Source organism: Metopolophium dirhodum, chromosome 6 (genome assembly GCF_019925205.1).
Source record: "Metopolophium dirhodum isolate CAU chromosome 6, ASM1992520v1, whole genome shotgun sequence".
Classification (NCBI taxonomy): Eukaryota; Metazoa; Arthropoda; class Insecta; order Hemiptera; family Aphididae; genus Metopolophium; species Metopolophium dirhodum.
This window is the reverse complement of record NC_083565.1, coordinates 19,789,404-19,806,543: the sequence shown is the minus strand read 5'-3', so window position 1 is coordinate 19,806,543 and position 17,140 is coordinate 19,789,404. Positions and strand designations below refer to the sequence as shown.

Below are 17,140 nucleotides of genomic sequence, written 5' to 3'. Positions count from 1 at the left end.
TTTTTGTTTTATGGTCATGGAATTAAAATTTCATAAACCAGTGAAAATGAAAATAAATAAAAAATAGTATTTCGATGAATAATACATTTTAAGTTAAAAACAATCTCGAATTGCGTTGAAAATTCCTTGTATAACTTGTTTTAATAAAACGGCATAACAGCAGCTGACAAGGAAACCTTTAATACGTCACGTTATTGAGCTTGCTTAAAAGAGAAGAATATTATTTATAAAAAAGCTCTTTCGATCGACAATATATTTTTATCTTTTATAAAATAACATACAATTTTAAGTATTCATCTATATATGATAAAGTTTTAAATTCAAAGCGCCGAAGTTCAATCGTTTTCCAGTCAAACGTCGAACCATTATAACATTATTAATCATTTCTTCTCAACGCTATGATAAAGAAATTCCAGTAACATATTAAATTGGTTATATATTATATATAAAACTCAAAAAGAAAGAGTTGAACATTTTTTTTTTTGTAAAATACGTTTTACGAAAATATCTCTTTCGTGACTGAAAAACTTTTGAATAAAACTTTAGAAGCGAAATTAAATTTTAAATTATATTTAAACTCTACTTACCTATGATTATTTTTTTCTAACTCAACCTAACCTCCTAACTACCTTTGAAATACTTTTTGATAATTATAGTAACATCACAATCAATATTATTGTGAAAATGTATTATTTAAAATAATAATTACATACTAATTGTTCACTATAATATAATTATGATGCATAATTGTATCTGGTAATTGTAATATAAATACAACTTATCCACACTAACGATCTCTTATAAAGTATAATATAACCATTCAAATATTTTATTAAATTTCATTTCACATGACGTGCATTTAAAATAATTACATTTAATCACATTTTTAAAATCATTTGTTTACAGTTAGAGTTTGGAGTTATAGTTAAAGTCGATATAGGTAAGTAGGTATACGGTGGAAAATGTCTTTGATTAAAGAGTAGTTCACGATAAATCGAAATTGTTTAGGAGGTATAGAGGTACCTATTTACTTATTCATAATTTTATTGTTAGCGTTCATTCAATAACAATGATACATTAGCATAATATACAATTTAACTCTAAAGTCCTGCAATGAAGAGCTGTTGTTTTCATGACCAAGGTTATTCGTGTACTTACGTGAATCATATTATACTGTCAACTGTCAAGGTTGGGGATTTCCTCTTGTAGTAACCGACAACCGTCCCCCGAAAGCGTGACTATACGCGCGATAACGATTTACGACCAGGAAAATGAGTTTTACGATTTTTATTTTGTATACGTACTTTAAAGCTAAGAAGTAATTTGACAAAATATTCAAACATTTGTATCTATAACGAGAAATATATGTCGATTCAATAATAATGAAAGAAAAAATTTGAGCGCATATAATGCATATAAAGAATATACACGTTTCGCTCCGACTGATTTTTACTTTGTAAAATTCTTGTATCGATGAACACATAATTTATAATTTTTCAGCATAGCTGAACTATATTTTTAGAAGATGTATGGTGGGTAAAAAGTAAGTTGTAACTTATTATAAGCTCCCCACATAATATACTGTTAACAAGTACACTATGTGAAGTATTTTTTATTTTTCCATATGGGCTCATACAATTCAAATATGGGACTGTGCCAAACCAACTCAAATCCATATCGTAATAATAACCTTCCAGTCCATCACTTTCCGTCTTGTCAGCTATGCACCTTGGTAGTTATCCAAATCCACTAGCCACAACAGTTCAAAACTCAAAACAGCAATACCACCTCGCCCAACATTAAAGTCCAATATTTATATTTTATAGGATTGGTATATATTTTTCTTATCCAATGTAGACCTTTGGATCTGCAGTATCCATCGAGTGTGTGATTTTACAAAATGGGTTTACGTTATAATATGTATAAGTTTTATACATTACGCACATATAAACACAATATGAACTCGCTAGCACAAACAACACAGACAATAATTTATTGATTGATGGTACAATTATAGTTTGATAACCTGTTATTACCTTAATCCGTTCAAACCGAAGGAAAAATAGCTATCGTTATCTACTGTATAGGTCGTTTTATGATCGATGACAATATTGAACGACACGAAAAAAGTGAAAAATATTTCGAAAAATGTCTTTTATCTGTAGTTTTTTAACCTAATACTTTATACCTACCTAATACCTATATTAAAAACCTATAACTGCATTGCAAAATAAATATTTACTTAGTTTACATAATATTTGGTGTTAAGAATTTAAAAATATACCTATTCACTTTTGATCTAAATTCCAGTTAGTCCAATATTATAGGTACCTATTAATTATTTTGTATTGAATAGTATATTATAATATAACATATTGTGCTGTATATCATCAGAAAAATGTGTGCTAAAGTGGTAACTAAAGTTCATATTTTTATTTTTTTTTAATTAATATTATTGGGGACTTATTGTGTAATAAGATTAAACAAGATTTTTTGTTTCCATTTAAAAATAAGGGTTTTTTGTATAAAGTAATCCACAAAATCAAACAAGAACAATTTTAGTAAATCGTATAATTAAAATTTATATCATCTAAGAAGTAATAACATTAGTTAAAGCGAAAGTGGTCTTGAATTCTTGATGTAAGTAGGTAGTTGTTGTGACAACGGGAAAAATAAATAACGCTATAGATATGTTGTACCTAATACATATTTTATAATATGTAATATATTATTATTGGTTTTTTTTTTTATAAAGAAAACTTGATTAAAAACAATGCTGTGGAAACTTTAAAAAAAAATATTGCAATTTAGATTGGTTACAAAAAGTTAAATAAAAAACGTACCTACACGAAACATGATTTTACATACCTATACCTACATTTGTATTGGTAGTATTAATTATTAATTGTAATCCACCATAATTATCTTACTGCCATACGGTACTACATTTTTTTTTTTGTTTTTATTACCATTGATTTATTTTCTCAACAGTAAATTTGTACAGAAATTGAACAGTTGTATTGCTGGGAAAGAGCAAGTGCAGTGGTTTTCTTTTGCCTACTGCTTTAGGGAGTAGTCGGTACAAAGTTTTAACCGACGACGGAGCTTGCTGCTTGACAACACTGCCACCGCATAATCACCCTCGGCCATACTGTTCCCGCATAAGAATACAACCACAAAACAATTTTGTGACATTTTTGAAGAGCAAAGTTTTGTACAAAAGAACATTTCCCTACTTAGAATGTGTTGCGGGTTTATTGTACCTACGGGTACTATAATGCAGTTATTATGCACATGATAATGAACAAATATTTTTATTTTTGTGGGACTGGGGTGGGACTATGTGGGCTATCTAAAAATTATCCTAGTCCCTCAATATTTGTTTGGAAATTTATTAAAACATGTACATGAATATCACAATATGTTATTGCTTTCAAATGCAATATAATAATATAAACCTACATATTAAGTACTTATTACTCTCAAACCAAGATCATAAAATACCTGTATAGGCTGTATACTCCATATAACTTGGGATTATTGTACAACCGTACCCTGCGGTAATAATTTCATTTTTTTGTGTTGAAACTTTGGGTGGCGAGAGTTTGGGTAAACGCTGACCCGAAATTCATCACGTTCCAGTAAATTGATAAATTCCTCACAAATAAATAAAATGTTTAAAAAAAAACCTTAGAAGAATGTTTAGTATGTCCGATACGCCGCATATTATTATATAATATACACGTACGGTCGAGTCTCGATAACTCGAATCTCAAGGGGAATAAAAATGAATTCGATTTATTTTATTTTTCGAATCGTATACCTCAAACACGACTTACAAACACTTCAAGGGGCGAGTTCGAGTTTTCGAGGTTTTCGAGTTATCAATATTCAAGACTCGAATGTATCATATCATTACATGAACCCGTTCAGATATGACTAAAACAATAATACTATTATATCCCACAGATTAGAGCACATAATGTTCAATTCTAAACATAGGTATTGGCAAAGAAGACAACGGCTCTATTACTTTAATATTGTTTTATTCAATGAAATAGGTAAGTACTAGATATTGACTATAGCTGTTTGACTTCATGGCCCACAGAGCCGGTTTATCGCACGATGCCTTGTGATTTATTTTATAGGCACATCATCATCGTCTGATCGGCATCATGTGAAAGTTTCGCGATCCGAAGGTATAGGTACGTAGGTTAACGTTATAGTAACATAATAACAATAATAATATGTAGAATTAAATGCCTGTTATTTGTTTTAAAATAAGGTAATATTGTATTATGTTGAAAATAATGTTTAATTCTTAAAAATTGTCGTCTTAAGCTGGCAAGTTTGACATAATAATAATAATAATAATATGCATAACTGCATAAGATAATTGGCCGTCGTGTGTGTGGTGACCCTCAGACCGTATCTGTTTGGTGACTATCAGTCGGTATAATTACTGTAGAAGGGCTGTTTTGAATCATCAAATTACCAGCTATGTGTGAAAAAATAATAATGTATTTCTACCGAAATTGTTTTTACAGTTTTTCCACACTAGAATATAAATAATAAACACGAGGTGGGTAATTTACGACATAAAATAATTGACACAATGAACTCGATTTGACGGTCGTGACGTCACACACGCACAGCGGTTTTTCGATCCGACAAATATTCAACCATTTTTAATGAACCGACATTATTACGCTAGAACCAATATTACCAAATCTAATTTCTATATAGATTGTGCTTTTTTTCTATGTCGCTCAGCATAATAGATGAGCTTATAGTATAATATATAGGTATACCTATAGTATATCTACTTGCAACATGTTTTGGCGATCTTGTATATAAATTCGGGTATTTTGTGAAAACAACAATAAAGTTAAAACACTTTTTATGTATTTTATTTTATCGCTATCTCGTGCCCACGTGGATTCGGTACGAGGGGGCAATAAAAAAATAATAACGAATTGTCAAACAAGGATATTAGACACTGGTTGTGCACCTTAATACATAATATTACACATTATATGCGAATGATAATAATTCAGAGTGATGAACGACGTGGAAACATAACATTATCCCAACTGATATTCTCGGGACAACTCTTACACGCGGTTGTTACATTTAGTACCTAGGTAGGTAACGTGCAAGCTGCTAACAAACCGTACAGAGTTTGAATCTAAGTTATAGTGGTTACATGTGGTTGCTATACTGTGGTTGTTATTTTAAATTTAATTCATAATTTCATCGTATTATTATGAATAATTCATTGTTTCGGTGAATAAGAAACCTATAAAAAAACCGTCGTTTTCTCGAGGAACGGAGATTTTTTTTTTGTTTTGTTTTGTTTCGGAAAACCTTATTATACGTACAAAATTATTACACAAATGTACTAAACTAATTTAGTTTCTACATGTGTACATCACAGCTGAACGTATATCACAATATATATATTATTATTTTATGTTTTCGTTTCATTTATTCCAAGTTTGTTCGCACGTTTGGGCATCTTTTTTACAGTAAGTATACACAGCTGTAAATAATAAACTTTTCCATTCATTATTATGCTACGATTTGTTTTCATATACAGTGTTCATACTGTTTAATTACATGCCAAAATGGAGCACAACGATTAAGTATGTTAGTTCGTCCACACATTACCAGTTTGAACTTTTAGTATTCCACGTACGAGTATTTTTTTTTTTATAAAAAAGATTAAGCAATCCGATGAAAAAAAAAACATTTTAAATTATATTTCTTTTTTTTTAATATGTAAATTACATTTTTTAGTTATTTAAGTGATTTCAAAGAAGATTTTTTTTTTACAGACTATTTATTTCAATAACCGTCTAAAAATTATGTTAGATCTAGACGACCGTGAGTTGTTGTCGCAAACCTCGAAATCACTGTACAAGATTTAAAAATTGGCATCATTACTATTGAAGTCTTAATATCGTTGCACATATATCGTGGACGCGCTGCAGTGGTGAGTAAATACTCGCGATGAAAAGTAATTATTTACAGGTAGTTGGTAAAAAAAAAAAAAATCGTAATTTATTATTAAAAGATAATCAAAAGTCGGAAGATTTATGATCTTCATATATTTTTTTAACTTTAATATGTACCTATACCAATATATATTTTATCACGAGTGTGTATAAAACTATAGAGCTGTAAAAAAATGTGTCCTCTCACCACCTCATCGAGTGGTTTAATCGACGATAAAAGTTTAATTGACTGGTTAAATATATTATAATAACAATAAAACCTTGAATGGTATAACAGTATTATAATTTATAATTTTGTTATTTATTATAGTATTATAAAAGATAGTGTGGTCACTTGGTTCGTCCGTCATCTATAGGTACATAGGTAGGTACTTAATAATGTTACGCCAAAAATAAATTGCTAAAAATATTTGATGAACGTAATCCACAAGGCGAACACATAAATTATAACGTTACGATTAATAGACGGAACAAGTCGTAACTAATATTAATTTTTTCGTGCAAAATAATTAATTATAATATAATCATTTTTATATGATAACAGCCTACAGCGGTGTGAAATTAGTGACACGCACAAACATATGTACTAACTAGATTTATTATGACTTATATTCATTGCATAATATAATACACCTATATATTTGTATTACGTTGACTTATTAACATAATTTTATTACGTCTATATTTTAATTACATTTAAAACGAAGAAAAATGAATACCTACCTCAAGTGTGAAGTGATTGTAATATTTTAAACCAAATATCAAAATGTCTTAATTATTTTAGAATTTACTGCATAACTTATATTGATGATATTATGGATTAGTCAAAATATTTTGGCAGCTATTATTTCTAATAAAATAATAAATTATTTATTATACTTGTAATATAAAACACATATTAAGTTAAACACATTTTCAATGCACAGACTTTTAAATACTTTATTTTAGCATTTAAATAGGTACCTAAACGCACTGATCAAAATTGTATATTTTAACTATTTCTAGTGGATATTGCTATAGTGTGCAATGGCTAAAATTATATTTATTTAGTAAATATGTTGTGGAATTACAATAAAATTAATGTTTTCATATCATTCATTTTTCATAACATTTTGCCAAAATATTTGCCAATGGCAACAAAATACGCCAAATGTTATCGCATACGTTAAGCGAGTAAATAGAAAAAATAGTTACCTAAGCAAACATATAGCATTTAAGCTGCTATATTATGCTATGGGTGTATCTAAACGATTTTAAAACTCGGGAAATAAGTTTGATCACTAAAAATTATTTATTTCAATATGTGCAAATAATTGCAAACGTGAAAATGTATTAATACAATTATGTAACATGCTGTTATTTGATTCATACGGAACGTATATTTTGGTTCACAATAATTATGTCATCAAATTTATTACCCATTATGTATTTTTTTTTCAGGAGTGTTCGGAAAGTTTCATATTATTATATCTTAAAGTTGTATATAATACGGTCTAGTTAACTCCAAAAAGATAATATTTTGATTTTCCCAGTATAGTTATATATTCAGTCAAAAAATATATAAATCACTGACAACCGTTGAAAATATGCTGAAGAAAATATAATTATTTTAATGCAAAATTTAGAATTATTTTGTTTGTAATACATTGATTAATAAATATTTAAAGTATTGGTTTTAATATTATACTTTCAAATTGAATATCGATTATACAACGCATTCACGCAATCACGCCAATATATTCTGCACATGAGTGAATAAAAAAATATCTATATAATAACCTACAAAATATTTGAATTTCATAAATTTTTATAATTTTTTTTTTATATATTATATAACGTCCAAATACAATATTTGATTTTATAGAAATTAATAGTTCATTGGTAATTTAAAATTCGGTGAAATTACTAAATTTACATCAGAAATATTTAAGTCAACCAATTATAGTATGTTTAAACAAGATGCAATTAGGAATTTAAAGCTATATCTTTTTTTTTAATAAATAAGCTATAAAAGTAGAAAACTAACTCGATGTTGATAACCAAAAAAATATAAGATTTAAGTTATAATGTTATTCAAATAAGCTCATATAGAGAAAAAAAATATTTTATAACAATGGGTACATATTATGTACCTGTCAACTAGGTAAAAAAAAATTTTTATGAGAAATGTCAAAAAAATGTTATCAAAATAAAATAACATGATAATACCAACTTATAAAAACAAGTGACCACCTAATAATTTTAGTAGGTACAATAGGTACATACTATAGGTTTTTCGATGAGTACAAAATGTGTAGTGAATTGTTCTATATACAATTTCATTTGATCGGATGTGATGGAAATTGACGATTTATACAATAACTTTTGTGCACAATAAATGCCTACTCTAAATGCACATAGGTACATTTAAAAAGTTATCATGATAAAAATATTAACGAATATAACAATTTTCATAAATGTTGTTTCGTATAATCACTTCTATAATTATAATAAAAAAAAACTTCTAAGAACTAAAATAATTTTCGAGAAAAACAATGCTTCTCTTTAAAAATGAAGTCTCAATCTGTATCTACGTCTTAGATAACACAGATATTATATTTAATTGGCAACGGTTTTTCGGTGATTGAATGATTGTAAATCTGAATTTTGGTATATTATATAAAAAGGTTATAACAGTCAGTCAACAGATATTATGAAACCAACATGATACACAGACGGTAAACATCAATAGCATAATACTATTTCTACGTATAAAAATGTAAATATTATGGTTAAAGATTTTGAATACCTATGTGTATGGGACGTAAACATAAACATAATACCCGGTAAAAATTAAAACTATTATAATTAGGGCTATGATTTGATGCACTAAAAGTCTTAAAATGCACTATTAATTCCAAGAAAATGCATCAAGTTTTATTGAAAGTAATAATTATGATTCTAATTATTTCAACAAATTAGTTAACAAATATTAATAAGACGAAAATGAAAATAGTACTTCATAAAAGGTGTGTAAAAAGTTTTGATTGGAAGACATTATTAGAAATATCAAACAAATTAATAAAAGAAGACAATGACTTAAAAAAATCAAAAATTCAAGAAAATTGGGTGGTTGGCCCTATTGGGTGGTTCTGAATACAATAACACATTAGTATATTATTTATTAATAGTTAGGTTAGTAGTGTAAACAATATATACAATCAGTGCAGTGTTAATATAAGAATATTCATGGATGCTTATTTTAAATAGCCACACTTTAGTACATTTCTACCCATAAATGTACTTCATAGGCTCTTTACTGATATCATACCATTTAATTTAATTTGACTTCCTCTCATTTTAAAAATGAAATTAGGGGAACTTGTCGCTTTGATGTATAGTTGATACATAGCGAAGGCACATTGTCAGTGAGGTAGGTTGAACAGTAATTATCATTATATAATATTACAATCGGTTTTTAACTTCTGATACAATACCGACGAACTGTAGACCTGGATATGTTATATAAATAATTTAAATTTAAATTTATTTTTATTTATTATTTAAATGATAAAACTAATTAAATGTATACAAATATGTTGAAAATGTAACGTTGAATAGAAAATAATAATATACACGATGGCGAAAAGTTTCAATTCCCAACAAAAAATATTTTTTTTTAATTAGAAAAAAATAACAATTGTTGTTATTTTTCGTTTGAAATTGTTTGAATTATTGTGCATTTGTATTTTTGATATTTTTAGATTTCTATAAGAATATCTTACGATGAACCTTGTATTACATTTTATATCCTTTGGTAGTAGAATTGAAAATGTTATACATTGTACTGAAAAATAATTAGCATATTTTCGTGAATTGTATGCATATTTTATAACATTTCAACTTTTAAACATTTCACAATTTAACAAAAACGATTCGTACGTATTTTAATATTTTTAAATAGTGCGTTATAAAAAAAACTCTACACTTATTTACTTTTAAATTCCCAATTTACCAACTAATTCCGATTTTCTACCAGGAACTACTATCAAAGTTAATGATAGAAGCAATTTATTTACTCCGGAAGGTGATGACTGATACAAACAAAAAAACCATATACTTCATTATAAAATGTATTGACATTTGTCGGAGCGTTCAGAATCTAAAAAAGCTGTGATGTAAAGTTGTAAAATATTAAAAGAAATCTTTGGCGTCATATTTAAATTGTCCGTTTTTCTGTCAGTCGAGCACTACCTACACTCACGAGGTGGGTCCATTTTCATGTAAAACTTCCTCTAAAATAAAGAAATATACTTTCCATTTATTTCCATACATCTTTTTTGTACAAAAATCGTGTCAATTTCCTCGAAATATTAAAATAATTTTATATTAAATCATATAACAATAATACATTCTTTTATAAACATTATTTCTGATTTAATTTTTATATATTTATAGACTATTGTTATAACTATAGCTGGCATTGACAGCCTTAACTGTATTTAGTATTATACTAACAGTCGATTATGTCGTATCATTGATTGAGAACAATATTATTACTTATTATGATTTTCTACATTTCTACGGGCGTACGTTTTTAAGTTTTTTATCTACTTAACTATATAAAAATTATTAAACGACCATAACATTTCTGAATATCAATTTTAAAAATAGTTTTAAAAAGCCAATGAATAGTTGTTTAAAACAAATCCAGTGTCCATTGGGTCCGGACCCCCCTCCCCACAATTGGTATTTAAACCATGTTAAATTTTATATTTTTACATGATGAAAAAAATTAAAATAATTTTTTGTATCATAATACTATTGTACTTGTATGCGTGGTTGCCAGTTACTACTGTAATTAATATTATATAAATGTCCGAGAAACTAAAATAACCATTTTTTAATCGGAAAATAGGAAAATTTACTGAAAAAAAATGGTTTTTAGGATAACAAATTTTATATAATATTTATCCACAAGTATTGATATAGTATTGAGAAAATTATATGGATCCCGCATGAATATTTTTTTTATTATGTTATTGCTATGCGCTATGTAAAATACAACGTAAATACTATAGGTTTATGCGATATTATTACCACCACTATGGAAATAATATTATCAATATCATCACAATACAATTTCCAATGCCGAAAATGTATATTTATTATGACGCATATATTTCAATAATTAATATGGCTTGAAACAATAATTAGTTCGTTGAAAAGCCATGAAAATATTTAAAAATAAACAATTAATCGATCTATACTCTTAAGATAATAATTATTCAGTATTATTACTAAACCTGAGTGAATAAGTTATACAAAAAGTAATTACGCTTTATATCAAACTTTCACTTTCCTCCAAACTTTGTCGCCCATAGGATAGTGACATAGTGTTGTATTATTATTATAAATTTTAATATAAAAAATATGAAATCAAGAAAAATTGTAAACTTGCTCTGCTGTATAGTATAATTGGAGTTATTTTTTAAAATATCTAAGATCGTAAATTAGTACAGAAAATAATAGAAAGATAGATTAATTTTAACTATGGTCAGGTAATACAGGTTATAAACTTATTAGGTGGAAATCTCAAGTTTAAAAATAGATGTATCTTGTAGATAACTGCTTTGGTTTGTAATTATTTCGTAATTTTTTTATTGTTTTTTCATGTTGATTTTCGTCTTTAGCTGGAAATTTTACTTTTGACCCCCAAAACAACAAAATAGATCCAATTTGCTACCAGAAGTCCAGAAACTGCTAATTTTGAAGATTTTATTAGAAAATTATTTTTTTGCTGTACAAAAGTCTAAAAAACACAAATACCACACATTTACATCATTGTAAAACTAATGTAGCTCAGAATATAAAATATGAATTTTCAGAAATTAAAAATAGTACCTAATTTTATTTTATGAGGACTACCATGTTAACATGGGTAAAATTATTTTAAAAATCACAATTTTTAACGGTATATAATTAATAACGAACATGTTTTAGTAGATTTAAAAAATGTACACGATACTCGAATTTTTGACGTAAAGGTACGTTTAATTATTTAATTTCATGCCTCTATAGATACTGAAGTGTATAATATTTCCTATTTTGTGCCGATTAATTAAAATTTATTTAAATTAACACGAGGCTATAATATTATAGCAAAATGATAAATTCTAGATATTTGTAGTTAGTGCCATAAGCACTCTATTAAATTAATATTTAAAATGGATTTTATTATTGTGAAGTGTTTTTTTTTATTTTAAGTGAATTAAAATGTATACAATACTTAATATTTATCGTATTATTGAAAATTGATGTTCAATCATTCGGGAAAAACTTTAATTCATTCTCAAAACGAATTTAATCATTTAAAACAATATATACATATTTTACATTAAAGGTAGTAAATAAATGAGAACTTTAAAAATGATGAAAATATGAACAGTGTGCTTTGTAGTTTAATCAAAAAATAAAACAGATAAGAAAGTTTCAAAAAAATATATTTTGCAGATTTCATAGCAGACACCTGATAAAGAATTAAATTCAACAAATATTTGACGATTTGTAAATAATTTAAAACAAATATTATGGTTGGTTTTTGGTGTAGCTCTAAAACAAATGACCGTAGGTACATGAAATGTTGACTGAATGTTTATATAAGCATTTTCTATACACCATAACATTTTCCAAATATTTTGACTTATTTTGAGCTGTTCACAGACATTTTCAGTTTCCATTTTTTTTAGTTTTTTTTTTCTACAAATATCAATAAAATGTTATGTGTTGGGTAAAAAAGCTTGCAAATTTAATACAAGGCTCTTACTATACATTTTCTATACACGATAAAATTTTGAAAATAATTTGACTCCTATTGAGCTGTTTACGGACATGCCAGTTCTCAATTTTCTTAGTTTTTTTTTCTATAAATATCAATAAAATTGTATTTGTTGGGTAGAAAAGCGTAAAAATTGTATGCAAGGCTCCTGATATATTGTTACAATAGCAGTTGGAAAATATTGAAAATACATATTATGCACAAATTTTTTTTATAATCATTTAAAGTTCAAATTTTGACAAAATTTATCAAATTTAAAATGTAATAATTATTTTGTAGTTAAAAATTTATAAAATGTTCAACTTTTGTGGCTAAGGATTGAAAATTTAAAACGATGTTCCACGTAAATAAGTAAATATATAAATTACTTTATTCACAATAATCATCAAATATACTTAGTAATATCATAGGCTGACTGACCGTTTTCGCTCAGAATCGTTTTACTTATACAATGATATTATATCATTGAATTCAAATTTAACATCATCCATTACAGTGACTCATTTGTACTACTGTATAGCAGAGCGATATCCACTTACCCACCTTTTTCTAACTGCTTTTGCAAAGACAAAAATTTGTTTGGTTTAAATCGGAACTTTTAGTTGTACCACAACAATCAAAATATCTTTTTGATGTAAATAATAAATCAATATAATAATTCATATTGCAGAGTTCTCAAACTTCTATTTGCGATTAAATAATATTATGATGGATATTACGTACTTTCAATTCAGTACTAAACTGCCCTCTCAAAGACATTCGCGGCAAAATCCCAATTTATTTTAATTGTTTCCCAGTAGGTAATAGTAGTATAATAAATTGTATACTTATACTACCTAGTATAAGCACAGTATATTCTGTGGTATAAGTGTGCGCACGGGGTAGTCATGATAAGTACTTGACTACTCTGCGAACTCCCTTCCTCTCAATATTCAAAATTATCATGATAATAGAGATGAAGTTACCCTATTCAAATTAGTTTTTACAACTTTTTTTTTTATTACTATTAATAAAATACACAATCTGTACACAATAAGGCACAATAAGAGTATGGGCTATGATAAATAAAATATGAATAACGTGAGGAGGGAGGCCCATCAGTGTGGATACCCTCTAACTTGGGGTGAAAGGATGTCATGGAGTGGACGAAATGGGAAGTGAAATTTTGTTAATTAGGGAAGTAACAGTTTTTACAACTTAGGCATGAATATCAATATAATATTATATACATGTATGTGTGTGTATTAACGTGTGTTGACAGAAATGTCATGCTTATGCTAACTAGTACTAATATCATATTATTAATAACTAATAATAAATTGATTTAAACTTTCAAGCATTTTTAATTAAATTTATTAGATTAAACATTGTAACTAAATTAATGTACCTACATGTATTAATACATAATATGCGTATATCCGTATATGTACACTCTGACACTATAGTGTATATATAATAAATATATATATAACATATTTTATAGTGTTATTGCACAGTGATCACCGAATGAAGGTATATTTTATGTATGAATGAAAGTTTTCGGTTGACCGTTAACGTAAGCATACACTTTACACTTATACTCAATTTTGCAGGAGAATAACTGAACTTAAGTTACAAATTACTGTAACGACATTTATAAGTAATGTATACGTAATTTAAGTTACATATATTGTGTAGATACCTATAGTAAAGTTACTAAATTACTCATTGCTATATTATTTTTATTTTAAGAATAAATTCATAATTTACCTAGGTATATAAATATATCATAGAAGTATGATTAACTAACAGTATTTTTTTTTGTAATAGATATTATACAAACAATTATATTTTTTATAAGTAATAATTTGGACAATACGTTGTTATTTAAACTAAATTTAAAAAAACAAAAACTAAAATGTGTTATACAATTATTGTTTTTAAATTGTCATTACTCGTCACTATTAGTTATAACGTACTGACAACATAGTAAGACTATTAAGTTTCAGTAAGGTTTTTTTAAAGTTGAAAGGCAATTCGTTGGTAATGTAAATGAAATACCAAAAAAAAGTAACTTCCCCAACACTGCTTATATCCTTTGCCAGTGGGATGACCAGGATTTTTCAAGGGGTAGGGGGTGGGTAAAAATGTTTTTAATTACTGTTTTTCTGTACCTTACTTGAGTAGGTATGTTCATATATTGTATTGCTTAACAAACACAATTATTTACAGTTATTTAATGTATAAGATATCATTAAGTTTTGATACTACGGCATTAGCCAAGGGGGGGGGGAGCCATTGGATTGGGTCCCCCCGTACGACTAAAACGTATATACCTAAACTGTATTGATAATATTCTAACGTTAAAATAATACTAATTATGTAACATTATCTACCTTGGTATACAGTGTTCGGATTAGATAAGTATTTTTTTATCTAGATAAAGATAAATATAATGCAATTTCTAATCTATCTAGATAGATAATATAAAAGAATAACTTAACTCATATTTATCTAGATAAAAAAAGATACAATTTTTTTTTTAATGGGTTTTAAATTTAGGTATATTTTAGTTGGGCACTAGGAACATAATAATAATAATAAAATAAATAAAAATAATTATATTATTTATAAACCATAAACTTGGTTTTAGAATCTGTATAATTATTTAAAATGCGTTTGTACAATTTCGCGATTTTTATCAATACAAAATGTAACTAGATTAATTTATTCAGATTAGTAAAAAAATGATCTAAGATCAACGTTTAGATACCTTGTAACTAGTTATCTAGTTATCTAGATAAGATAAAATATGAACAAATAGTTATCTAGATAATTATCCGAACGCTGCCTAGGTACCTACTAATGTTAAAAAAAAAAAAAAATACCTACTAATAACATTGTAATAGCCGACAATCGCAGACTAGGTATAATAGTATAATACGACCGTGTACGATAATGCCTAATAATATGGCGTATAAATAATTGGAGGTACTCACGGCTAAAGTGCACTCGTTGGGGCAGAGCGACGACGAGGAGGGAACACGTCGGAAACAAGACTTACGACTGCCGAACGACGGTCCGTACGAGTCTCGCGTGCGAATCATACTGTACACGAAAGACACGAGAGGCGCTCAAGCTCAACCGCAGCGGCCGGTGACCATAGTAGCCGCGGCCGACGCCGAAGACCACGTGCGCGAATCGGACGGGTAGGAGGAGGAGACGCAATTATTATCGTAGTTATTGTCTCGTCGTTATTAAGTATATTATTATTATTATTATTATTATTACTGTTGTTATATAATAACCGTCGTCGGTGCTGCTGTTGTCGCCGAGTGTGTGCAGTTCAATAATAATATCTGTTTTGGATTTCGGATCGACCTTGACCGGTGGACCGCGCTGCAGACAAGGTTAGGGGAAGCGTATACGATTGCGGTGAAAAACGATCATGTTTTTTTTTTTTTTATAGTAATACTTAGTATTATCATTATTATCATCATCATAATCGTCCGATATAATAATTGTCTCGCGCACCGCGAGAGTCGTGCGGAAAAATCGGACAACTCGTACGGATTTAATTATTTCTCATCGAGACTGAGGCAAAAAATATTTTGATTTATTATCGAAGTATGTACCTACTTACGCATACCAAGTATACCTCTACTATATAATATGTAAATTTTTTTTTACTATAAATATATAGTAATACTACAATTATATATATTATATTATATACAATTTATATTTAGTATCAGTAATTATTTATAAATATATAAATATTAAAAACTTTTCGAAATAAAGTCAGATCATGTAGGTACATATGTATTACATGACATAGTAATTTATAAAAATATATAAGAACACGCATTAATCAAAATTAAAAGATTAAAAACTGCATGTTTTATAATAGGTACAACTAGTTTTACAATAATACATGAATAATTAAATACATTTTATGTTAATTATTTCTCCGATTCACTCCAACTTAAATGTACCTTATTGTAATGTTCGGTGATTAATAAAAAAAAAACCAGTTTAAAAATGAAATGATGTGCACACGACGTATATTTTATTAGATTTCATAAGTATTTCAACGTGAGATCACAATATTAGGGACCTATTATGATATTTTATAGAGTTCTTCGGTAACGCGTTGTGAGCTTCCACCGATTTATAAATAAATTTGATGTCTGTGTAAAATATTATAATAGGTATGTATAGACACTATTGGAACTCTATAAATAGTCTATACTCTCCGCAGAAATTAAAAAAAAAAAAATGTCACCGAAAAACCAATTGAGATATTCTCCACGAAGATTATCTTCAT

At 27.4% G+C, this 17,140-nt stretch overlaps 1 protein-coding gene across 2 annotated transcripts in view; it reads right to left on the bottom strand.

Annotated features, from left to right (window-relative positions):
* The window catches only part of LOC132946887 (pyrokinin-1 receptor-like), a 76,486-nt gene extending 60,531 nt beyond the window's left edge, over positions 1-15,955 (bottom strand). For both annotated transcript variants that reach the window (XM_061016996.1, XM_061016997.1), the window contains exon 1: positions 15,813-15,955. The gene's annotated coding sequence lies outside the window, so the exon portion shown is untranslated. The remainder of the gene's footprint in view (positions 1-15,812) is intronic.
* Positions 15,956-17,140: the final 1,185 nt, after the last annotated feature.